This window comes from Anas platyrhynchos, chromosome 1 (genome assembly GCF_047663525.1).
Source record: "Anas platyrhynchos isolate ZD024472 breed Pekin duck chromosome 1, IASCAAS_PekinDuck_T2T, whole genome shotgun sequence".
Taxonomy (NCBI): Eukaryota; Metazoa; Chordata; class Aves; order Anseriformes; family Anatidae; genus Anas; species Anas platyrhynchos.
In genome coordinates this window covers 47433641-47459054 of record NC_092587.1, presented here as the reverse complement: position 1 = coordinate 47459054, position 25414 = coordinate 47433641, and the positions used below count along the sequence as shown (strand labels likewise).

The following is a 25414-nucleotide window of genomic DNA, read 5'->3' as shown; positions in this document are numbered from 1 at the left end:
ACTCTTACTGTTTTCCAGGAATTCTGGAACTAAGAAATGTTCTACTTAGAATTTGAAAACATAAAGCCTTCAATTCAGGGAGTTTGTTTTTAAGTTTGGAAGACCAGTGAAATAGAGGTTTCTAATTTGTTACTCTATGTGCTATCTTGTAAACATGTTTAATATAATTTAATTGCACTTTGTGGAGCAAAAAAAAACCACAGACAGTAATTGCAGATACATTCTTGCTACATTAAACAAACATTGCCCTCCAAAAGAGGGCGATTTTAATAACAAACCAAATAAGGAAGGAAGGGATATGTAAATAAATAATAAAAATTGAGTTTTTTTGAAATGCAGAAATTATGTAATAGCTTCTTGACATTCTCCTCTGCACTTGAATGAAACATATCTGATCTTCATTCTTTTTGGCTTCTGTGAAAGTATTAAGTTCATTCTTTTCTACCATTTTCCTATTAATTTGTTTTTCACATTAAAGATGCCCAAACTTGACCTTTCTCTGATTTTATTCTCTTCCTTTTTCAACTGTTTCCTCAGAAGTATTCTGTCTTTAGTCTTTTTCTGCCTTTTTTATTTGTCCACCCTCATTTTTCACTTCTCAGGACCCAGCACCAGTGATGCTCAGTACTCAGAGGAAACCGTAACAGCCTTTTCCTTAAGCTCGTGGGACCAACCCTATTCTTAGTGAAGAATAGAAGACAACATCCCTCCCTTAGTCACCGGCACCAGATGCTGCAAACTGAAATTGATCATCGATGCTGCCTTTATTTTATTTCTTTTAATTTTAAATTAATAAAAAATGAGGGAGAAAGAAACACTAGGCTAGTAAGTGTAAAACACAGGTATCACATCAGCAGAGTTTAAGCTTGTTTTCAGAAACAGAAATTCACTTGCCCTGTGATTACAGAGTGTTTCTCTCAGCTGCCAGACCTATCCTGTTTTATTTTTAATATCCATCGTAGCTCACCTCATTCTCTTTTCAGTATAACAATAATCACTCCGGGGAAGAGATGAAATAAGTAGTCTATGAAGTTAAATGCAGTTTAAGGTAAACAGGCCAGTTCCCACATGATGTAAACTGATACAGCTTCACTAATCCTGGTTGGGATTACAGCAGTTTCTGCCATCTAAGGGAAGTGAATAATGTCTTTGGTGAAAGACCCTGCGCTTAACTTAATTGAGTTGTCAGCTGAGAATACGAGTGCTCTCCCAGTACTCAGTCAGTGTACAGTCACAAATACTTTATTTATCACAGCCCAATTTTATTGTATGGGTAAGTATTACTGATGTGTGCAAGAGGAGTTTGCTTTCCAACATTTTGTAAGGGGAAAGCAGCTCTGAAGCAGACAGCTGGTAGCAAAACCAGTTGCCACCACAAGCAGGAAACGTTACTGATTTGAAGGCTGCTTTTCAGATGAGTTGCTAAACCTGACCCATCTCTGCAGTAGTCGTGCTGGTGTCCTCTCTGCTACGTCACATTCCCTCAGTGAACCATTCACTTGAGTAAGTGCAAGTTTGCAGGACCGGACCTGGCATCTTGCCCTTTCAAACAAAAACCTCCCATGGTTTCTGTCCCTGTTTTCCCTCTTCGCTGGTGGAGAATGGTGGCTCCCAGACTCTTTCTGTCCCATTTTGCCTCTCCCCAATCTGAGAAGTGCCAAACACAACCAGTGCTGCTTCTGGGCAGGGGGATGGGTAATGCAGTAAGGGCTGAGCACCCCAGCCCTGTGGCAGGGAGAGGAGTGCCTGTGGCTGCTGTGTGCAGTTTGTGCCCTGCCCTGGCAGGGAACATGGCCAGGGGCAGCTTCTGCTCCTCCGCATCTCTGCAAAGGGCTGGTCATGGCCCTTCCCATCTGACCTGAGGCTCAGCAGCTTCTCCTCCAGCAGGCATGGCCAACACCTGAGCCCTTGTCTCGCCTCTCTACAACCAGCGTGGTGGCAGCCCCCCAGGAGCCAAGACCTGCCTCCCCCCAGAGCAGTGCATGTCCCTCCTCCTTGTCCTGACACGCATGCTGGGATGCGCTCCTCACTTCTCCCATCTGAGAGCCAGCCCTGTACCAACGACTGGTGGTTGATAACCAAGCGAGGAATAAACCATGAGGACGTAACACCTGCATTTCTCTCAGGTTCTGTAGAAGACCTTTAGAATCAGATACACGGTTACCCATTTCAAGACTTAATGTGGCTCTTTTAGATTGCTGGGGCAGATAATTGATCTCATTGACTTCTTCCAGTATGAACATTGCCTTGCAATACATTTTCTGCACTTCTATTTGCCTGGGTAAAAGCTTTTTTTTCTCTGCCTGGGTAAAAGCTTTTTTTCTCTGCGGATGAGCTTCTTCTGAAGAACCCAATGATACAATCTTTGACTCCAATTCCTTTCTTATAGCTGGTGTTTGCTTTATGCCAACCATAGTAAATTAAATTATAGCCTTGTCAGTGCTGAGAAGACTACATTCCTGTTGATAGGCATGTTTTTGCTTGACATGTTGGCACTTGTACCTGTGGGTGGAGACTGGCTTGAGTTTACTCTTTTGCAGTTGCAGGTGACAGGGGTGACATTCATTTTCTCACTTCATTGTAGCAGGTAATTGAGTGAAGCTCTATATTTTCAAGGCATGTTTTCGTCCCAGCCTGCAATTTTCTCCCTGCCTAACAGCAGCAGAGTTGGCCTTTTAGCACAGACTCACTTAAAATGTTGCTATCAGTTGTGTTATTTGACTATCCTGCTTTTTGCAGCTCTTTTTTTTTTTCTTTTTTCTTTCCATCAGGATCACTTTGAGAACTAAGCTTCTAATTTTTATGATTAATTATTTAGATCTTAAGAGTTTTCTACACAGCATGATCTTGTTGGTAAGAAGTCTCTGGCTGCTGAAGTACATAAAAACAACAAGAAAAAAATAGAAGATCCCTCCATAAAACATCTCTGGGTTTGTGCTGCTAGGACCAGGTGTTGAAATTGAGTGAGATAAATGCCTGTGCTGTCTTAGAGAGTAATCCTTCATTCAAATGACTTCTTGGTAGATAACAGAAAATAAGAAAGGAGAGTGTGTTCACTGGCGGTGAAATGTGTTTTAACCGTGATGCAATCTGCACAAGGCCTTCCAAGGGAGAGGCATGCTGGACCCCTGAAGCTGTGCTGCTCCTGAGTGCCACGTACAAGACCCCGTGCTGGCTGCCATCGCCACAGGCACGCTGCTGGAAAAGGCAGCAGATTGCTACCCCTACCGTGTCGCTGTGCGGGCAGTGGCTCTGTTGGCACCTAGTAGGTCTGTTTCTAGCCTGTCATCCCCTCCTTCCAGTGGAGGAGGCTGGAGCCTTCTTTCTCTCGAACACACTGCAATGTTTTCTCCCATTCAGAAATATTGACCACAGAGTTGGTTAAGGTAAACCGTCCAAAACCTCTTAACCCAGAGAAGCCCAGTGATTTCTCACGCTGCCTCTTCTCTGCAGGACTGTCCCCTTTTGAGTGTGCCAGCCAATTCATCTGGCAGTCCCTGCTGCTGGTGGGCTTGTTGGGAAGAGGAGCCTCTGTCCTGCAGATGGAGGCAGGCTGACTCAGGGCTCTGTGGTGTGGCTTAGGTCACACCCCAAAGCCACACTGAGAAACTGCCTTCCTTCTCCCTTGTCTTTGCCTATCTGTAGAGCAAACTGTGCTGATCTAGCAGAATGCTAGGTCTAGCTTCAGGGCTGTGGTGGCTTCTGCTGGACAGGGAGAGCTGTGCGAGGTCCTGCCTACATGGCAGCAGGGACTCCCCCGTCCTGGTGATACGGCGTGCACACAGCCCCAGCCAGGTGCGTGGTGCATAGAGTGGAGGTGCCAATTCCCTGGAAGGGAAGACATGGATGTGATGGATATGTGCTTCAGCACCTTCCTCAGAGAGCTTTCTCCATGTTAGTAACTTTTCCTGGTCATGATTTTCTTCTTGATTTCCCTTAGAAACCTCAAGCCGCTTACACTTACACTCCCTGGTTGCCAAAACCTTGGTCCCTCCTATTAGACCTGTGGGCCATGTGCACGGCCAAGGTCTCTGTCCTCAGCCATTCCCCTTCTGACTGCTCCCAAAAGTGTCCACTTTGCTTTCCAGCGTTCACACATGCTGTCATGGTCTGGTGGATCTGTTTGCTTTTTCTTCCCCTTGCTTTCTGGAACGGCTGACTATTCTGCTTATGAACGTTTTGTGTACCAGTAGGGCTCTTCCCAGGATTCGGGGAGAAACCAGTGCCCGGGTTATCTTAGTACTTGAAGCAATTTGCAAAAGAAAAATCTGTTTCTTGTCCCCTGACTGAGGAATACCCGCTCTTCTCAAAAGAAGCTTCGCAGAGCTTCCTCGCACATAATAAAAAATGAGCTCTCCTTTTTTTCTGCTTAGCTGGGAGGCAGGCCTGAATGGTTGAGGAAAGATGTGGTCACCATCCTACATAATCCTTTCCAGCTCTTTTGAAGGAAGATCTTTGTCTTTACTTTTTCTCTCCCCTGCTGTTGCTGTGCCTACCACTCAGTGTCTCAGCTGGGCTTGGCTTTGCTCGGCAGCTTTTCCTGCAGAATCCTCCTGCTCTCGCATACCAGCCGCCTGCCCTCCCATCCAAGCGGCTTTTCGCACCGTATAATGTTTTGCTGTTCTCCTCTGCCGGCAATGCCGCGTGGTGCCCTGCCAGGCTGGGACACACCTCTGTCTGAGGGGAATGTGGGCTACATGGCGGGGCCGGGCCGTGCTGGGCCTCAGGAGGCAGAGCCGAGGGACCACTGAGGAGGAAGGGACCTGTGCAGGGGTGGGGGATCCTTCACCTGCTTGGGGAAGATGAAGGAGGGGGACAGACAACACAGGGCAGGAGAAGCAGGAGCGTGTGGTAACTAGTGGCCAACATGGCCTCCATCTTCTGTGATGGAGGCTGCCAGCCTGCCCTCCTTGCGCTGTGGTCAGCTCTGTGGGCCTCCTCCTGCCATCCCTGCCCGCTCACTGCAAACCGAGTTCCCCATGGTTTTCCTAGCCAGGGTGGCCTTGTCCATGTAGGACACAGCCTGCAGTTCCCCATCCCTCCCTTCCCACCTTCTCCCAGGGCCACCCGTTCTCAAAGGCAGGAGAGGGCATGAGGAATGTACCCCAGGAGAGCAGGGAGGGAAGAACATTGAGGAGCTGCTGCCGAAGCTTGCTCCTGCTCATTAGCAGGAGAAGTGACGCAGTGAGCTGCTTGGGACTTGGTGGCATATGTGTCTGGGACCACTGCCAAAACATCCATTTGGCGTGAGGTTCGTTTGATGGAGTGGTACGAATAGCAGAGGGGTTTGCAGAAACCAGGGGCAATCAGACATGGTCAGTGCTGGGTTTTTCATTTTTACAGTACCATTAGGCTTCTGAAGTACTTCTCATCCATGGTAAATCAGAGCTTTCTAAAGCCACCATTAGTAAAGAAATCCTTGAAACTTGGGTACAGTCATTGAGGTGAGAAAGACTAGAGCAGGTGGCTTAAGTGTTCAGAGCATTTCCCCTATTCCTGGTATTCTTTTCTCCCTGAGGTTTGTTTGCTCGTTTTAATAGAATCTGTGTATCAAGGCCAAAACACTGAATCTCTCTTTTTCCTCTCTGAACTGGGGTTTGCTTTCACTGGAGTTAAAGGGGAACTGGAGGCCCCTTGGGGCTTTGAAGTAAATGGCAGTCTTTGACATCTGCAGAAGGTGTGGAATGTGATCGGTAGTTTTAGAGAATTTAATGGTGTTTGATAAGGAACCCGAGAGGTAGGAAAGCTGCACTTTTGAATTCGTGTGTTAAACAGTAAAATTCATCTGGGGGCTGTCTTGTATTTTATGTGAAGGAGAGAGAGCAAGCAAGGGAAAAACTGATTCCTTCCATGTTTCTTTTATTCATGTAATAATAAAAAAGAGCTCTTTGAATGCGGTTAGGGCGTATTTGTTCACCAGTCCCATAGGAAGTGGTATTTTCTGTGCAGCATAAAAACACACAGCTCTCAGGTATTTCTCTCAAAGTCGCCAAAAAAAAAAAAAAAAGCATGCACACACACAAACCCAAAACAACACCCTAAACCAATCTTCAGGCAGAGTGGGACTCCCAAGGAACACTACTACCTATTCTGAAGTTTTCTGTCCCCAAATTTTCATTTTATTTTCCCTCTAGAATAGCTAAATTAAAATGAGGACAAGTGGCTAAGCTGATTTCTTAGTGAGCAGTAGTGAAACTGGTTAGAACTTCCCTGGCTTTCCTCCCTCAGTCCTCTTGACCTTAAGGCCAATTGTATGTTAAAGAACAGTGGGCTACTGGTTATATAGTACATTAGTACATCATGCTTTAATATCTTCAGTAGGAGGAAGAATTACTGAAAACCCATAAGGGATACTGCTGCATTTGAGAATTCCTAAATTTGGCCTTTTTGGCTGATTTTGAACTGTAGATATTGTCCATATGCTGAGCAGAATTCGGGCCCTTATTCAATGGAGTTCTTAATCACAAACCTAACTCCAACCATATGGATGTTCCCACTTATCATGGGTGTTGACAAAGTCATCTTCAAGACTCCATTTGCTGACCTCTCTAAATATAGCCTGCTTTGTTTTCTGCTAGCATAAGAAGTGATATTTAACCATTCATCCTGTACTATCTTCCCCTCCATTCTTTTTCATCCCCAGAACACATTAGATTCTTTCAGACTGGAGGAATTTCATACTTTACAGAGTGGATGGGGCACAGAAAAAGAACTGTTAATCAAAAAGGCCAAGGAAACAAAATTGCACAGAGCATGGAATTTCAAAACACATTCATTTGGGGTTGGCAGAGGCCCCTGGACATCATAGAGTCCAACACCCTGCTGAGAGCAGGGTGAACCAGGGCAGGTTGCTCAGGGCCATGACCAGTCAGGTTTTGGATACACCCAAGGTTGGAGACTCTGCAACCTCATCCAGTGCTTGATCACTCCTACAGTAAAAAAAAATATTTTTCTTGTAGTTAAGTGGAATTCCTGCATTTCAGTTTGTGCCCATTGCGGGCCATCCTATCACTAGACACCACTGAGAAGAATGGCTCATCTTCAACACGTGTTGGTAATATCCCCTTGAGCCTTCTCTTCTGCTTCAACACTCCCATCTCTCTCAGCCCCTCCCCATGTGCCATTTGCTCTCAGCCCTTTATCATCTTCCTGTACCTTCATTTGATGCAGTGCAATGTGTCCATGTCTCTCGTTCACTGGAGCTGGCTACCTTTAAGATGGGAAATGTATTTTAATTTAACAAATAATTAATAAACCTTTTGAAGATATTTTTTTCCTAGTTGCACAAAAGTCACAAAATCAGAGCAAAAACATTCTTCAATTTTGGATTAATTAGGTTAGCAGTAGCAGCTTACAAGGTTATTAGACATAAGAGGCAAGAAGGCCACATGTGCACTATTACAGCTTTTCAAATGTGACTAAATTCATACTGGAGACTCACAGTGAAATCTGAAGTTTGGTATTTTGTGTACTGTTGCTGTTCATGTTGGTGTCTTTTTTTTCTCTTCAACTTTCTAACTTCCGTGCTAGTTAATCATTTATAAGTGTTCAATACTATACTAGATTTACAGGGAGTAACTTTGGCTCGCTGCCTGCATAAGTAGTACTTTTTCTTTTTTTTTTTTTTTTTTTAAAGTTTTAATGTGCTGCAAGTCTGTGGCCACTGTTGAGTCATGCTGTATAACTAGGCCAAGCAGGGATGTCTCGCTTATTTCTGTGTTTCTGAGGATATTTCTAACATTCTGCTCTAATTAACAGAATGAAGAAATGAGGGAAAACAAGGTTTTTTGTATATATATATATATTTAATATGACCTCCAATTACTTAAGGGGAGAGTTAAACTTAACACTTTGAGTTCTCCTGTTAAAATGAAACTAAAGTGGTGGGTCATTTGTACTGTGTAAGCACATGGGGAGAAAATATTTGATGCTAAAATAGTGGGTTGATAAAAGGTCACTTTAACAGGAGCAGAAGGCATAACAGGAATCACAGCCTGAAAACTGAGGCCAGAAAATTTCAAATTAGAAGCAGGGTTCACATTTTTAATAAGAGAGGTGGCTAACCTTTGGAGAAAATTGCTGGTTGGCAAATTAAATATTTCTCCATACCTGCAAGTAAAGACTAGAGGATTTTCTGGAATATGCACTGTAGACAAACATGTATTTGTCCTGTATTTGTCACACTTGTAAAGATTCTGCTTAAGTAGGATTAGATACACAGAAAAGCTTGGAGAGGGTAAAAAAAGTGGATACAGTCATTTAGAAAGATGAGGCAATCTACCCCCAGTCAAATCTCAGCGACTGCAAGATGAGGGAGAAGCTCAGAGCAGCTGCTCCGGGGAGCTGCTCTTCACCACCATGGTGTCACCGCAGGGGGATGGAGCTGAGGAACCCATAACCCTCCAGGATGCAGTGGTCCTGTGGTTAAGACCTAGGAAGGAAACAGGCGAGAAGAATCCTCTCGATGCAATTTTAAGGCTGGGGCTGGTGGGAGGAAGCGGGGACTTGTGAGGCCCTGCCTGGCCTGACCTCCCACGCTGCAGTTCAGAGAGGATCAAGCGGCTCACAAGTGGTCCTTCTGTGAACATGACTGCTGGTGAAGTCAGTCAGATCTTTCTAGAAGAACAGATACAAGGACAGGATGAGCAAGGAGCAAAAGTAATGTAACTCAAAATGCCCATTTTAACAACAGAGATAACATTTGGCTAATTCACAGATGCCTGGTAGTGTGCATGGCGTACTCTCTGATCCTTGGATGGAAGGTACTACGAACACAACGTTTTTTTTCTTGTGATCCGAAGTGTGTGTAAGGCCTTGAAGATGAGTCAGCTATGAATTAATAATGCGCTCAGCAATTAAGAAAGCCATATAATTTAGTGAAATTATTTTCTTATGGCAGCAGAAGGTACACTGCGACTCCTGCAGCTAGGTCACAGTTCTGTCGCTCCTTATGATCCTCCCACCGAAACCAGCGTGGCCTCGAGAATGCTTCTCATCTGGCTGAATTGTGGCTGTGGGCCCATGACTCAGAAACAGCAGATCACTGTGAACCGCGTCTGAGACTTACAAAAGCCTGTCCCTGCGTAAAGGTTCAGCTCCCATCAACTCGACTGGTCTTCTCTAGAAATCTCTGGCATGAGTTGCTCAGATTACCTGCTCTTATCTGACCCGCCTAGAGAAACTCCGAGAAAAGTTGTTTATGCAAATTACTGGCCTAAAAATAAGAACAGCATTTATAACGCATTTCAGATATCAGTAAATTACAATTCCTGGGGAGCTGTGTTCAGAACACAGTAATAGCTCTGGTCCTTCTGCATAGGGCTGAGAAGATGATAGGAAGTAATACATCACTGGGAAATTGGTATTTGTTGTCAGATTATTATTCTTTTTTGACTGTGAAACATTGCTTTAATTAGTGCATTTTTGTTGTTATTTTTATTAAAGGCTTTTTGTTACATGCTAAGGGAATAACCAGGGACCATTATGTAAATGCAAAGTGTCATCTTCATTTTACATATGGTTCCTGCTCTAAGTCATACTTTACATAAATTATCATAGCACAGAATAAATCATTTGGTACTTAAAGTTGTCAACTGGTGTAAGCAGAAGCATGCTTTGTTACTAAAATCAAAGAGAGATTCTTAAAATGCATAACTTTCCTAGCAGCCTGAGATCTCTTTCATACTTATATTTTGGTGATCTTGCTCTGTTGAGATGAAGAGTTTTCATTTTGGAGGAAGCCATGAATACACATCCTTTTATAAATAATCAAGTCAGATCATCACATTTTGTTTTGGTTATATTTACCCTACTTGTGGATTTTGAATAAAATCAGTGTCACAATGACCTTACAAATATCTTATCAAAACTTTATCTCAGCCCTGTCTCTCAAATGCCATACCCAAGTGCTCACATTGTCCAGCACCACATCACCTTTCCTACCTTCTCAGTGCTATCCGAACTGGCCAGTTGGCATGTTAAACATTTCATTGCCTCCTACCTAATTTGAAGTACGCAATTCCTTCTTTTGGATTATGTAAAAATAAATGATTTGCCTTTCAGGCCAACCAACAGAGATCTTAATCTGCTGGGCCTCTCAGAAATCCCAACCTTTATTTACACCAGTGCAGTTATTTAGCAAGCAAACCCACTGTGGCCCACAGTACATAACAAAATGATGTTTGTCAGCAGCAAGGTATGTACTGAACTCAGCACCTCAGTGCTCGAAATATTACTGAGGCTTTGTAGGCAGCAAAAATGCAAAGGAGAATTTGGGAGAGGCAGTTGGAAGGTGGTTATCTGAAGCAAACTACAGTTCTTCTCTCAAGTTTAGCCAGCTGCTTTAGGAATGGATACTGTCTGTTAGGAGATGCTGACACAACCTGTGAATAGAGAGAGCAATTTCTAGAAGTTCTGAAAGCATTCTTATAATTATGCCAGGTTTTCAGATGATCTAGACTTGGTACTTTGGATTGATTAATTGATTATTTGCATCATAGCATCTACTGTTAATGATAACCTGTTAGAAGTATTTAGCACCAACCTGAAATACCATGACAGCTCAGACAAAATGGTCAGGTATTTCTGCTGGAGCTTAAGATGAACCCCTGAAACCTCTGAACCATTGATGAAATTCGTTTGTTTGTTTATTTCAATGGAAGGCTCTATTTTTAAGCATTTCTCTTTGTTAGAAAGGTCTAATAGCTGTGGACTGGCTTGGAAAAAGCCTGCCTAGCACAGTACAGTATCTATGGAAGAGGCTGGTAGGAGATAATGATGGAGAAGTAGAGAACCTCAGTGTGTCCAAAGCAGCATTTGGATCCCTGTGTTTTGTAGTCACTGGAGATTATTTATCCTTGGAATTTTTCTAATCTATATTGAACCCAGTTTTACTTTATCCTCCAGAACATCCTGCGTCTGTGAGTTTGGCAAACTGTAGGGTGAGGAAAAAAAATAATTTTTCCTTACGTTTTTTTAAACGTATAAGCTGCCTGTTAACCTGGTAAGCACCTGTGCCCAAGGGTGGTTTGCATCTGTCTTTCTCTTCCTTTGTATTCAGCGAGTGTTGCTGACATGGTGATAGGTACTAAGTAAAAAAATATGATTACCAAATGGGAAGTATGAGGGCAACTAATCTTTTCAAGAAGATTATGTATTCTGTGCACAGATGATGGCTTTTTAGTGTCCACGGACTCACTTAGTGCCAGTAAGATAAGCACATACTTTTTTATCATCTTTGGAAGCACTGTAGCCCACAAAGCAGTTTGTGATACTGCTGCTGTGAAAGTCCTCATCTTTGCATTGGTGATGCAGCCTCCTGATCCATGGTGGTGTGTTTGGAGTCATTGTTTGGAGTCATTGGAGTAATTTGTCATTGTCAGATGACCCACTGTTAATGGGTCATACTCAACCTGGACCTTCAGCAAGTGGAGTAGCACCAGGCCTGTCCGGGGACGTGCTCCTTTTAATAGCGAGGACCTGGGGTAGGAGGCTGCGTGCATTCACCAGGCCTACAGATGACATTGAGCTGGGGGAACCAGTCAGCATGCTCAAGCACAAGGCTGCCATTCAGAGCTACCTAGACAGGCTGGAGGAATGTGTCGGTGACAACCTTATGAAATTCAGCAGGGACAAATGCAAAGTCCTGCACGTGGGAAGGAAGGCCGCCTGGTAGCAATACAGGCTGGGGACTGACTGGCTGGGGAGCAGCTGTGCTGGATGGGATTGTAGGGCTGTGATATGCAGCCAGCCAAATGCAGGACAGCAGAATGCCCCAGCAGCAAAGGGGGGCAACTGCGTCCTGGGCTCTGTCAAGAGAAGCAGCGCCAGTAGATAGAGATAACTGGTTATCTGCCCTAGCAGTCGTCAGATCATGCCTAGATACAGTGGCTCACTTTGGCTTCCTGAGTACAGGGAAGACATTGATAAACTGGAATGAGTTCACTGAAGGCCCACCAAGACAGTTGGGGCTGGAGCACCTGCCCTGTGTGTGCAGAAATAGAAGTTTCCAGAATGATGTGGGAGCCTAGCTGAATGTGTAGCTTCCAGATATGGTGTTTAGAAGACATCACATCCCATGAATGCTTTGGAACACTGACCAGAAAATATGATTCTGTATCCTCACTTTTACCAATAATCTACAGTGGAGAACTTGATGGACATGATCTTGGTGACACTTGACAAGAAAAAGAAGTAGGTGCCCCTTCATGCTTCTTTGGAAACCTGAGAGCTCTCGAACTCCTGAAATGCTACTATCTGTATGGAGTGTCTGTTAGCTTTTCACTTGCGGGAGGTAAAGATAAACTTGTGAACTTGTAGAGCGGAAGGGCAATTCTTGAGAAGCCGATGCTGAGCTGATAAAGATCAGTGGGGCTTCCTGTGATCTATTTGCTGACAAAGGCATTAACAAAGCCAACATTTTCATTCCAGGAGCACGAGTTCAGGGACATAGATCATTGTCTCGCTGCTTGTGGTCTCCTTTTCTTTCTCAATCAGTTCCTCCAGTTTCAACAAGATCTCCAAGGGCCAAGGAGAGGAAGCCATGACCACTTCCAGAGACCCAAGCTAGCTGGTGTAGAGCTGGCAATATCCACCCTCCATGGAGACTTCAGCAGCTGGTGCTTGCTTCATGGTGTTAATGTCAAAGACCTTAAGCAGTTCCACATTCTTTCCAGCAAACACGCAGGCTACACACACAACCAGAGTTACTGGTCCAGCTCAGGCAGGACATCACCGGGACCAGCAGCTCTCCAGAGCCAGGCACGGAGTGGGGAGGTGCCACGACAGGGCCCACAGCCATGGCCCCGAGCTGTCTGTCCTGGCACAGAACATTGCCTGTCAAAGGACGCAGAGAGACCCATAACTCAGTATTCAAGCTGTGCTCTGGGGCTGCAGATCCTGAAGCAGAACCCTTCATCTTGTTAGTCATCTCTGTCAGAGTCCACCCTTGTGGTACAGTTGTTCTCAATCTCCTCTCACTGCTGGTGCTGCGGTTGCTCGTGGCCTTGCTGCAGAATTATCCATCAATGAAGAATGTGCCTTGCCCACGGCATCTTGAAACGCACCAGTCCCACTTTTGTTGCTTTTTTCTTCAGAATGCAGATGATTCTGTACAGTTATGAACTGTAGAAATAGAAAAATAGAAAATAGAAAAATTCACTGTCACTGAATTATCTCCTTTCTCAGTTATTATGTTCTGCCTTTGCTTACACTGCTCTGTTCTCTTAAATGCATGTCTTGTCCTGCATATTTGCTGTTAACCAGTGTTAATGTTTAAATCAAAAAGAGAGCAGCTGAGCTTCTAAGTCCTAGGCAGGCAGTGGGGCTGAGGAAAAAAAGACTACAAAAAATTCCCCTCAAGCCTATGCCTTGTAAATGAAATTAATTTTATCTGGAAGCCATTGAGACATAAAACATGCAGGATTTTAATGTCATTTTGATGAGACACTTTTCAGAGCAAATCACACTTTAAAAACCCAAAGTTTTAATAGCTGCGTATGTTTGCTAAAAGCCAGCAAGTACAGACAGACATATTTTTAGAATGGAATAGAAAGAAACAGACCATTACTGGTTATTTAGAGAAAGTAAGGGAATCAATAAATCTCTGCTCTATATGGAAAGAGACCTCATGAGAATATTTCGGTTGCGACAAGAATTATTAAAAATTAAGACAGCAAAATTGTCTTCATTGTTTAACTCCTCGTGACTGGGTATTGCAAAACTCAAATTATTCTGTCATACATGTGTATTTTCAGCAATGACACTGCATCAGTAAAATGAATATTGAAATAGGTAGGGGACTTCTTAGGTTTAATTTAAGACTTCAAACAAAGGCAGGCAGCTTTTAAGCAACGCATGGTTTCCATGCAGCGAGTACCTTCGCCTTTGTTATACAGGCACTGTACTGTACAATGGCTTTCCAGTGTTGTTTTTTTTTTCTTTCTTTTTCTTGTTTTATTCTTCAGTTAGTCTTCACACTGAGCTGAGGAAGGATGGTATGTAATTTAATCTAATGAAGGTTATTGCAGAGGTAATTGTTGCTTGGGTGATATTAAAGTAGCACTTTGCAGCTGATGAGCACTTCACTTCCCATTTCAAAGCTAAAAAAATTTAAAAAAATAAATAAATAACACCCTGAGAAATGGCATAATTTAGATCTCTTTATAAGAAAGCATTAGAGCATTCTCCAGTATGAGGAATATCTATCATCTGTCCTCATATGTAATTTGCCAGCATAACTAATTAAGAAAAATAAGACAAAGCCACCAAGTACTGTGATTGCAGATCCTCCATTAGTGGCAGTGTAACCACATTTTGGAGTTTAGGAATAAAGGAGTAGATATTTTTAGATATTTTTGCCCAGTGGAGGCACTTGCGTGCCATAATTAAAATTTGCCTTTGTGTCGTTAGTTTTCCTAATCCTGCTTGCGTGCTTGCTGTCATGTACATCCCATTGTGGGAGTATGCTCTGATCTGGGATTAATAACCAGAGTCTGGCTGTGCCCTGCTCTCCAGTTTGGACTCAGGCGTGTTACGTTCGTATGCACAGTGCTCGACTTGTGAGGCAGTTGTCTGGCTGTGACGAAGACTTGGATTGGTGAGAACAGCTTCGAGGTTCTTGGCAAAGCCTGCTGGACGTCCAGCATGACCAATTTGATTCACGCTGGAAGCATAAAAGGTGATCTCAAAGGACATAACCCATCAGCAGCGGAGCAGATGACAGACCAGCCATGATGTTCATATATGCTTTAACAGCTTTAATAAGTGGAACATAACTGCCGCCTGCTTGCAGAGCCAGATCACGAACTCCTTATCTTGTAAATCTCTATTGAGCTCATGGGACTGACTAAAAACCCACAATATTTTCTGTAAGAAGAGATGCCTAAATTCAAACGACACAGCCAAATCTCAAATTAATTAGATTTTATAACTTAAGGGGGAGTTTAGGTTATCAGAATATAAAAGATTGCAGTCTTTCTCTTTACTTTTAGCTGTATAGTTTTCTATTTAAGAGTTGCCAGCTTTCAGCTGCCAAGTTATAATTCAGATGAGGCTGAATTTCAGTAATAGTCAAAATTATTCTTAAACACAGCTTGTTTGTAGAGCTGTTTGGGACACATCAAAGACCTGTGTAAATGTTTTCTCTGAAGGTAGAGTATTCAGGTCAGATACATAATATGTTACTGGTGCCTTAAATTTAGGAATTTTCCTACACTTCAGTACTGTCTCTCTCTTTCAGTGTATCAGGTTCAGAAATGCAACTGATAGCCAACTGGCTTTTCTTTTAAGAAGGCTCAAAATCCTTGAACAAATTAACAAGTTGTGAGGGCTTCCAAAGGGAAATTGCCTAGACTGGAGTTTGTCTGAGGAGAGTTTGTCATCAAGAGGAATTCTCTGCCATCTAAGAAATCTTTCACCAGCAGTAGACATCCCTTACATAGAAAACACTGCCAAGCACTTATGGAAATATTTGAACTGGAAATGACTGACTAATTGATTGACTGGGCTTTTTCTACCACAGCCTTTTTTTTTTTTCTCCCCCCCCTTTTTTTTTCCTCTTTTTCAATCAGGCAGTTTAGAAATGAAAGACATTCCTGGCCACGACTGCTTACTCAATTGACTCAATTTTCCCGTTTCCTCCCTGGCTTCCGCTGGGATTGCTGCGACAGGGAAGTTTCATTGTGCTCTGTTTCAGACTCATCTCCTGCGGCTCAGGCCCAGAGTTTTATTGGCCATTTGCAAACCCTCCTGAAACCACGGGTCTGAGGGGGAAATTGGCCCCGTAAGGCCTCAGAACTGCCTCTTTTATTATCGTCCTAAAAACTGTGCAGCATGCTGAGGGTCATGCGAGGGGTCAGGGTCATCGCAACCACGGGAGGTAACAGGCTGAGCACCAACACCCCCAGCACCGAGGCCGGAGGCTAGGAAGCCCCACGTGCTCTCAGTGTCAGAAGGCAGCCAGAGGAACGGCTTCACCAGCAGGGACGAGAGCTTGGAGCATCCTTCTGGGCACTGGGAGGTGTGGATTCAAACCTTAGCAATGAATGGTGGGTGCCGAGGGATGCTGGATGAAGTGGGTCTGCGGCAGCACTGGTCCTCAGATCCTATTAGAGGGGACTGTAACATGGCTTGCTTGTGAAATAAAGGGTTTGTTTAGCTCTGGAAGAGGCTTCTGGGCTGAGAACCCCAAACAGAGGCACCTCCTGGTAGCCCTCTGCAAGGTGCCCGAGGTCTTGAGAGGAGCACGGCGTTTCTGCTTCCCATGAGCTGTTTCTCACATTGAGGCAGTCTCACCATTCAGGAAGGCACGTAAAGGCCCCATCAAAACCCAGTCCTTGAAATCTTGCAAGTCTGCATTTCCCACTTTACCTTTGTTCAGACCTCTGCAGAGCCCTTAGCTGTTTGGAGCAGCGTTGGCTTTTCATGTTAAGCACGCAGCACAATACCTTTCATCAACGTCTTTTCCCCGGAGCGCTGTTTACATGAAGCCTGTTCCTTTTAAGAGATGCAGAGCTTGCTCCTTTCAGCAGCCTCAAGTGATCAGCTTGCAGCACTTGAACAAGTTTCCCTGTCTGGGTGAACTCCAAAATAGAGAACTCATCTTTCCTCGTTTTTTTCTCCCTTGCTGCTTTTCCCACAGGATGACACGTCAGGACGGGCAGGTGTCCCTCGCAGGGAGTCTCCCTCCAGCCTCGGGAGAGATTAATTTTTTCAGGCTGTCAGCACTCCCTGAGAGTGCTTCAGACTTTTCTCTCCAATTGAATAATTCTTGCTTTGTTGCTGCAAGTTGCTGGTCATTTCATCCTCTGGTAAGATCCCTTTTTTTCCTCGATGACAAGAAGTTTGGAATTGCCTTTTCTTTGACTAAGGCTTTTGCTTGTTCAGGCCTCCAGTGCTCTGCCCTTCAGGCAATGTAGTGCTTAACCCTCTGGCTCCCTGTTTAATGGCGCACGTCTTGTTCTCAAAGAGCACCTGGAGAAGAGAGAAAAGATGCCTTACAGACATTTTGCAACACTTTGATAGGCAGGAGGGGGACTGCAGTTCTGTCTGGGAAGATCTGCTAGGGGCAATGTCACTGCCTCCCATGGCCAGGATGCTTTCTCTCCCCTTATCTTCTTCTAATTCATGGCCCCGTGAAATAGAGGCGAAATGAGACTATCGGCATCAGGATGTGAAGTCTGAGTGTTATCAAACATTAAAAAAGGTTAATTTCCTTCAGTTCAAAGGATCACCCAGGAGAAAATTGAGTATTGCAATGTGTGAACCAGGCTGTTAGCTCAGATACAGGGCTGTGAAGACTTAACCTTACGGCTATAAATTGCTACCAAGGCAGCTGCCAGATGCCATTGCTCTGGTCTTGGTGGCAGGCAGCCTCGTGAGAGCTTTGCTGAACTTCTCTGCCTGCAAGGAGGCAGCTTGGAAGTGCTAGGACAATGGGCTGAGGACAGCTCATTGTATTTCAAGTGTGGCATAATATTTGTTTAGTTTTTATAGTTCTGACTTGTCGAACTGAGTTAATGCATTAAAACTGACGTGACAGATTTTGATATAACATGATTTCTAAATGAATCCTATCAGTTAAAAAAAAATAAAATATTTTAACATAAGTTTACTTACAAGCAGTAATACCAGCTTGGATTTCTAAGTCTGGAAGAATTTTAAATCTGCCTCTGTATTTTTCTGTTGGACTTCGCATGGATAGGTCGCTGTATTTACGTGCAGTCAGTGATGGCACCAGGGCCCAAATTTGGGTTTCATCACAGAATTTGCATTTCATGGTCACAAAAGGTGGAATGAGAGCGGTCACTTTCACTTTCCTTTTTAAGGGCTATTTTTAATGTGCTTCATTTTCTGGCTCCCCTCCATTTGACCTGTGGTGTAATGTTTGGATTAGAGATGCTGCTGGGGAAACATTAAATCCAAACAAACTCCTTTCCACCCTGTTTTCTTGAAATCTTTCTTGGATAGTCACTAATACTCTATTTTTTTTCCATTACATTCTCTGCTAAACACAGACACACTCTAGAGATCTCATGATTAGTAATTTCCCAAACCTAAAGCAGCTTTAATGCTTTTTTTGCCTGTTCTGTATCAGAGGGCAATTAGAAACACCATGGCATTTGCTTGTTTGATTTATGTTTCTTTGCTTTATTTAATTAATTATTTATTTTTTCATTGTTTTTTTCCTGAGGATGGGCTGGAAGAAGTGAGGCATTAGAAACCCTGGAAATCCTTGGCACTTAACTTCAAAATAAACTTCTCCCCTTGGTAGCATGTCTGCATATGAAGGGTGTTGAGTCATTCAAGGGTTGGTCCCTTACAGGGTGATGTACAGAAGCTTTCTGCATGACACTGCCTTCAGTCACACCTCGAGATGTATGAGTTCCTTCTTTCACAGCACGCAGATGTGTTCAGGCTTCCTGAAGCCACGCAGCCCATGCAGATGCGATGCAGGCAAGCTCTGGGAACGTTTTGAAGAGGGATATTCCCATTTTGCAGAGAGCGTGGCAGAAGCTGAATGAAATATTCAAAGCTCAATATTAAGAATTTAATAAATGGATCCTCCTTGGCTGATTCCCCAGCAGATATTTGCCCAGCAGCAGAAAGGAGTGAAGGTCAGAAGCAGAAGAGAATAGGAGAGCGAGCGATCAGGGCAGGATCAATGGCAAGCTCTGCCGTGGCCATGTTCTGTCTGAATCCTCTCCGAAGCCAAGCTTCCTGAGAAGATGCAGTATTTCTCTACCTTGCTTTATCCATCTTTTATTATTTTATTTCAAGTCTCGTAAAATCAGCAACTTGCAATGCAATAAAATCTCTGCTTGCTTTGTCTGTGTCCAACACAACTATATATCTTCCCCCTTACACCGCACACCTGGGATAACACAACAAGGGTTCGCCTTCTCATGTCTTCACAGAGTGCCTTTGTTCCGGAATTTTAAAATCAAATCATTTACTTTGCATCCTGTTGTTGGATAAAATATGTATTTCATATGCAGCTTTGGTAACCCAAGTAACTTATGAGACTTACATTCTTCCTGCTGCTGCAGCGTATTTTTTTCAAAAATATCTGGGTTGAGTTGATGAATCTGAGAACTATAATCTGTATTTTTATTATGAGCTTCTTGGCACTGATATGTAATAAATTCACTTCATTACCCCATCCAAGAGAAATACTGCTAAGTTGAGGGTCATGAATGTTTCATATCAATATCCTGTCTTTAATAAATCCTGGTCACTTCTGCAAAAAATCTGTCTGCTTTATGTTTTGGGATATTTGTGAGGAAAAATATGGAAAAATGAAATGTTTCAGTCTGCAACTTCCTTCCTTTTCACGGCCTTTGTCTCCTTTGTTTTCCTGATGGATATTGATCGTATGTGCTCACTAGTCCAGGCTGCAACTGCGCTCGGGAGTAGGAACTGAGTCAGTCTGTCCCTCCCTGTCCAAAATCTCTAACCACTAGCATTTTAAAGCTTACCGGAGGAAGAAGAGGTGGTTACTGGAACTGGAGCCATCTGCCTTCCGAATCCTAAATTACTTGTATATAAAGCATTGCCCCATGTTAAAGAGGTTCTAGCCTAAATGCAGTCACGATGCAAAAACCTCGGGTTTAACAGAGAGGAATTGGACTGGTCCTTCTCCGTTTAGCTTGGATCCAGCTGCTCTCTGTCCCTACCCACTCTGGGCAGGCTGTCCCAGTTCTGCTGGCACATGTGGTGGTCAGGACAGCAGAAAGCACAGTCACAAACGTCTAAGATTGTCTGCTTTTAACAATTGCTATGATGGCAATCAAAGAGCTGTCTCCGAGAACAGGCAGCGGCAAATTCCTTTGGAGGAACGCAAGAGCAGGACGCAGACAGAGTGACCCTTGTGCTTATTGTTCCTGCTTTCAGTAGTCAGCAACTTCGGGACTTGTGCAAGCCGTCACTCATCTCTTCTGGGTCTGCTTCTCTGCCTGGTGGTGGTGCTTTGTGCGAGGGGGCCCGCTCACTTCGGCAAGAGCTTCCCATCCACCGTGCATTTTCTCACTGTGGCAGTCCGAGACTGGTAGGCTTCTGGTGTAAGGGAATAAACCCAGAAAACATTTGTGATACGAAAAGGTGCAGTGCCTGACAGGCCTGACCAGCACATGGCTAGGGCTCACCGGCACTACTACATTTTAGTAGTCAGAAGCCTTTCTCAGGATAGCATTGCCTGAGCCTTGAACTTTGCTGGTGTCCCTGTCTTCCCAATGGGCTGGCATCTACACTGGCACCTCGTTTGTATTTGCTTTGATTAGTTTGCATCTTAGGGACAGACAGACAACATTGGAGATGATCTGGTGACTTTGTGAGGGAATTACATACAGTGAAAGAAAGTGGATGAAATGAAAATAAACGAAGTGTGTATATTCTTATTGTGGTGAGCATCACAGGAGATGATCCTACAGGGCCCATGCTGGTGCAGAAACCTAGTTCTGGAGGAGATGAAGCCATATCATTAGGTATAAGAACAGTTGTTATCTACAAAAAAACTCAAGCTATGTTCTCATAACAAATGAAAGCATAGTAGTTTCCCAAATGAGCTGTGATACCAAGATTTCAGTTTACTTTGGAAGATGCTACCAGGATGTAATTTCATAGGTGGGTTTTCTGCGCTGTTATAACTTGTCAAAACACACTTCAGTTAGTCCAGTTACTGGAATCCCCTGGAGGAAAGCAGCCTTCAGAGGAATGAAAGCCACAGTTTACCGACACAAATAGTTTCACCATCTGTTGCATAATAGGGTGACTTGCTTGGTTATTCCATTGGTTTTTGGTCCTATCCATACTGAAAGGTATTTGGAAGTAAAAGCCCAGACTACGTTTAATGGTGTGATCCTTTTTTTTGGTGTCAGGGTAAGGAAAGAGGAAAGAAAAAAAAGTAAGGGAAGCTTAAGGAAATTCCTAATAATCCCATCCCTTCTGGGATGAAGGGGGAGGGAAGACTTGCTGTGTACGTGGAAGGCAGGAAGCATGATTTTGCAATTATGGTGCATGACCAAGACTCCAGCTTTTCAGCTCTGCCACAGATTTGCCAGCCGTTCTCCACTCCCCTCAAAACAGGCAAAATTAAAATAATCCTGGGAGAGCCCTGGTGCCTTGCAAGGAAGGACACATGTTTTTTTCTGCCTGATGCTGTTGCAGAATATCTGGCCCCATCAGCTCTGCAAGCTTCCTAGGTGTCCTCCCAAGAACAAGAGCAGGGTGGGTCCATATTCAGCCTGTCCTGTGCGGGGGCTATGGGGCCCTTCATGTGCAGCGTACATAAAGAGTGTTAGCACTGCTGTGAATAGAAACTGTCTGCAGCGTGCATAAACTACCCTTTGTTTGGGGAAACAGGACAAACACCAGATATTAGAACTATTGGCCTGAAGCTCCTGACTTTCTTGCTCATTGTTTGGTTTGCTTTCAGCTCACAAAGCGATACTTTTCCACTCTGACTACAGCTTATCACACCGAGAATGTGCGGTGCTGCTGCAGTTGCCGTGGCAGACTTTGCTCCCAGTGACACGATCCATGTGGAGAGCAGCAATTCCACGCGGTGCAGCTAAAGGCTCGCTGAAACCTGGGAGAACAGCTGGCTTGGCTGACGGATATATGTACTCTGTGATGCTGTTATTGAATTGGGGCTGACACCATAAAATCCAGCCCATCGGTGCTTTATCACTTGTGCAGGGTTGCTGCGTTCCAGCTGCACTTTCTGGCTGAGCAGTTGCTGGTGGTCTGCTGAGAAGCTACGTGTGTGTGTGTGTGGTTGGGGTGTTTCCTCCGTCCGTACCTCCAGGTGCAAGCAGATCCAGTCGTGGAGGAAAGAGTATGAGAAGTGTTTGTCCCCAGACCTCATCATATTTCCCAGAGCTGATATTTTTGTTGGTTTGCGTGGAGCTTACTTGTGCCAACGAAGGTTGCTGGACTTTCACTTATTTCGTGTTTTGTAGGTAGTTTTTGAGCATGAGGAAGCCAACGCCCTGCTGCTGGTTGAGGGAGGCATTGAGTTACATCTCGCAGTATCTGGGAGCCCTTCTGCGCTGCGGGAAGGGAGCCTTCCCAGAGGAAGCCGTGCCACCGGGTAGTTGCAGCATGCCCTTGAAGACTGCTGGCACGGGCAGGTTGGGTTAACAGCCAAAATTTATTGGAGGTTCCTGGCCAAATAATAATAATAAATAATAATAATAAAAAAAAACAGCTGAAGGAATGAACTAAATCAGTATGTGTTTCCGTCACTGTCTTTTCTGGTGCATTCCTGCCTTACATACTTGCTAGTGCAAATGAGGTCTGGGCTTGTTCTTGTGTCACAGTTGTTTTTTTTGGTGGCAGACACAGTATGACCAGCGCGACAGGTCGCATTCTGCACCTGGTGCTGTAGTGCTCTGAACTGTGGGATTTTCCAGCTGGGAATTCAGATTTCTGCTGTAGCCTCAAAAAAACCCAACCACAAAACCAAAGCACCACCACCACCGATTAAAGTGGGAAGATTGCTGTAGGTAGCTAATTAAAAATTGTGTAATGGCAATTATGTAGTCTGGCTTGATATTTACTCCTGAAACATGCGAAATAATAGTTTGAGGGAGAGAACTGGAGAGGAGCTATTTTTGCTTTGGTAAAGAGAGCAGCATTCTTTATTTCTGAAAACAGCCGGGGGCCGGTTTGGCAGAAAAATCTTAAACCAGCAGCCGTCGTGCTTGCCATCTGCTAAGACAAAGCAAGCCTTAAACAAGGTTGACTCCCGAGTAGAAACAGAGGCAGCGTGCAGTGCACGCACATGCTCCTCGGTGATTCTGGGGTCCCAAACTTGAGGCTCAAGCCTCTGCACATCAAAATCATTTAACTCTGTGGTCCTGGGGACTTTGCTGGTCACTCCTGTCTCTGCCTCTCCTTCTGCACATGGGAAAGCTGCTGCGCTTTTGTCCACCCCGGTCGTCTCATAACTCACGGGGGCTTTGCTCCCTCCTTCCCTAACATGCGGAGACGGTGGGGATTACACCGGGGGTGTGTAAAGCCAACTGGCAGAAGGAAAGCAACACAAGCTGTGCTTCCACGCTGGGCTATGGGGTGTGATTTATACATCCTAGACCCCAAAAAACATTTTTTTAAAGATGCAGTTTAAGAGAAAAATTCAGGCTGACCTCTTGCCACACACAAGGCTGGGCTTTCTGATAAACAAAGCAGAGGCAGAGAGTTACCAGCTCCCTGCTGCCTTCGGTTCCAAGTGCCTGTATTAGCTGGGCACTCATGTAGGAAATTTTTAATAAAAAAAAATGGATTCTCAACTTCACTAAAAAAAAAAAACGAAGAAGAAGAAGAAGAAGAAAAATCTGTCGTGGTGGAATTTTTTCTATGTTTTTTTTTCCAACAGAAGCTGAGGAAATCGTTATTCTCCCTGTCGCTTTCCTTCCCACTTGAAAAAATGGGAGGGGAAGGAGCGAAAAAGCTAGAGAAAGAAGAAAAAAAGAGAAAAATAATTCATTGTTTAAAAGTGGGAGGGGATTTTTATTACAGCAAAGCTTGCAACACACCTTTGGCGCAAGAGATTCCACCCATCTGGCCAAAGTACTGCATATTGGGCCAGCACGGACTGCGTGACAGACAACTGCATATTGCACATCTGTGACCAGGAGGGCTGTGTTCCTTGTGAAGGCACGGGGGTAGCACGCTGCTGCAGCTCCAAGAGCCTTCACCAGCTGCAGCACAAGGCAGGAAAGAGAGGAGGGATGGATGAGACGGCAGGAGGTCTAAGTCAGTGCTAAGAGTGGGAGACCAGAAGCAATTCACACTGTGGATTGCCTGGGAAAATCTATTACTTTGTGTAAGTGCAGACGTCAGGATTTGGCGCAAAGGTGTTTTTTCAAATTAATCTCAATGTCTTGAATTCCACCTGATGAAAAACTAGAAGCAAGTGGCAGCGTGGAGGCAAGGTGCAGACTTTGAAGGATGCCCAGGTAGGCTGTGGCAGTCGATCTTCTGTCGTCTTGGCGTAGCTTTAAGTGAAGGCAGCAGTTCCTTTGAGAAATGGTCACGACAGCACCTGCGTCCACAAAGAGAAGGTGCCAAAGACCCTCAGTTGCCTTAGGAAAACAAACCACCAGGGCTATTGGTGTGGATGAAGCACTTCACCGACCTCCACGCAGCACGAGATGTGTTGCTCAGAGGGACTGCTGTGGTGGTCGTGTATCAGGGCATTACCTGCAAAGGCTGAGCAGGGGGAGGAGGCAAGGAGCAAACTACTGGTAGCAGGAGTATCTCACAGACAGGAGATATCTCAGATGTCTTAATGAGTTACCGGCAGTCATCGATTGACCGAAGTTATGTGAAACATGGTTGGGTGAAACCTCACTGTTTCCATCCTGCAGTTTAAGTGTGGGGGAGCTCCTCTGTGTAGAACCTCAACTCCTCAGTTCAGACGTGTCAGGCGGGCCTGCGCTGGGCAGAACTGCAAGACAGGAGCCCCAGCCTTGTCACAAAGACAAGTCTCACAGAGTCTCTATCATTTCAGCCCTTCTAGCTCAAAGAACTACTGGACATCAGTCTGCTCCCATTGGTTGTCATCATATCACTGCAGTTTCAAATTCCAGTATTTTCAATTCCATACTTACAATGATTTGGGACAATTTATTACTGACATTTCTAGGACCCTGTAAGTTAAGCTTTCTGATTAAAACAGCAGAGGCATACTGGATCTCCACCAGCATCTGAAGATGGACACCTGTCAAAGCAGTGGTCATGAGCAGGAAATGCAGCGTGGGTGACCTGGATTGCTCCTCGCTGTCTCTCTGATCCCTTCTGATTCTTCTCCTTCTTCACCTGTGTAGGCCCAGCTCCTCAGAGTTGTTGTAACTCTCTGATGGCAATCTCCGCATACATAAATTCATACAAGCAAAGCCTTTTTCAGGGTCTGGGCCTGAGATTGAAAACTCTCCAGCACAGCATCTGTCCTTCCTACATGCTCATATTTAATACAGTGAGGACGGTCTCACTGGGAGTTTCCAGACAGTACAGTGTGGAAGCCATAAAATACAGTAGTCCAGATATCAGCAAGGCTAGAAGGCTGTTGGGTTAGAGTTCCTGGAAAGCCTGGGATGGTGTACAAGTGAGGTAATATCTAAAACATCTTCAAATATATTTCTAAATCAAATGTTGCACAATTAAGTTAAGGCTACAGAGGAATAAAAAGTAGAGGCAGATTTGCTTTTCTGTGGAACAGGGCAAGTGTGTCATATTTAATGATTCCCACAGAAAAATGTGAACTTCAAATTAAAGCCAAAGTTGTTTTGTCAGTCGAACAGTTTAATCATATTGGGACATCCAGAGCTGTAGGCCCTCGCATAAAACAAGAAGAGTTCTCACCATCTCTTTCTAGCAGGGTTTTGCCTTTCCCTGGGTTTTCTCTTTTAATCTA

The 25414-nt window shown here is 44.3% G+C and overlaps 1 protein-coding gene and 1 long non-coding RNA gene across 7 annotated transcripts in view; both read left to right on the top strand.

Annotated features, from left to right (window-relative positions):
* The window catches only part of LOC119715506 (uncharacterized), a 42976-nt gene extending 23728 nt beyond the window's left edge, over positions 1-19248 (top strand). Inside the window, exons 1-3 of one of the 2 annotated variants that reach the window (XR_005262564.2) lie at positions 10917-16046; positions 16640-16808; positions 18191-19248. This is a non-coding gene — a long non-coding RNA (uncharacterized lncRNA). Of the gene's footprint in view, positions 1-10916; positions 16047-16639; positions 16809-18190 lie in introns of those variants that run through there. The other variant, XR_011808629.1, reaches the window with a different exon arrangement.
* CRADD (CASP2 and RIPK1 domain containing adaptor with death domain) overlaps positions 1-25414 on the top strand; it is an 82487-nt gene that overhangs the window by 34827 nt on the left and 22246 nt on the right. The window lies entirely within an intron of this gene.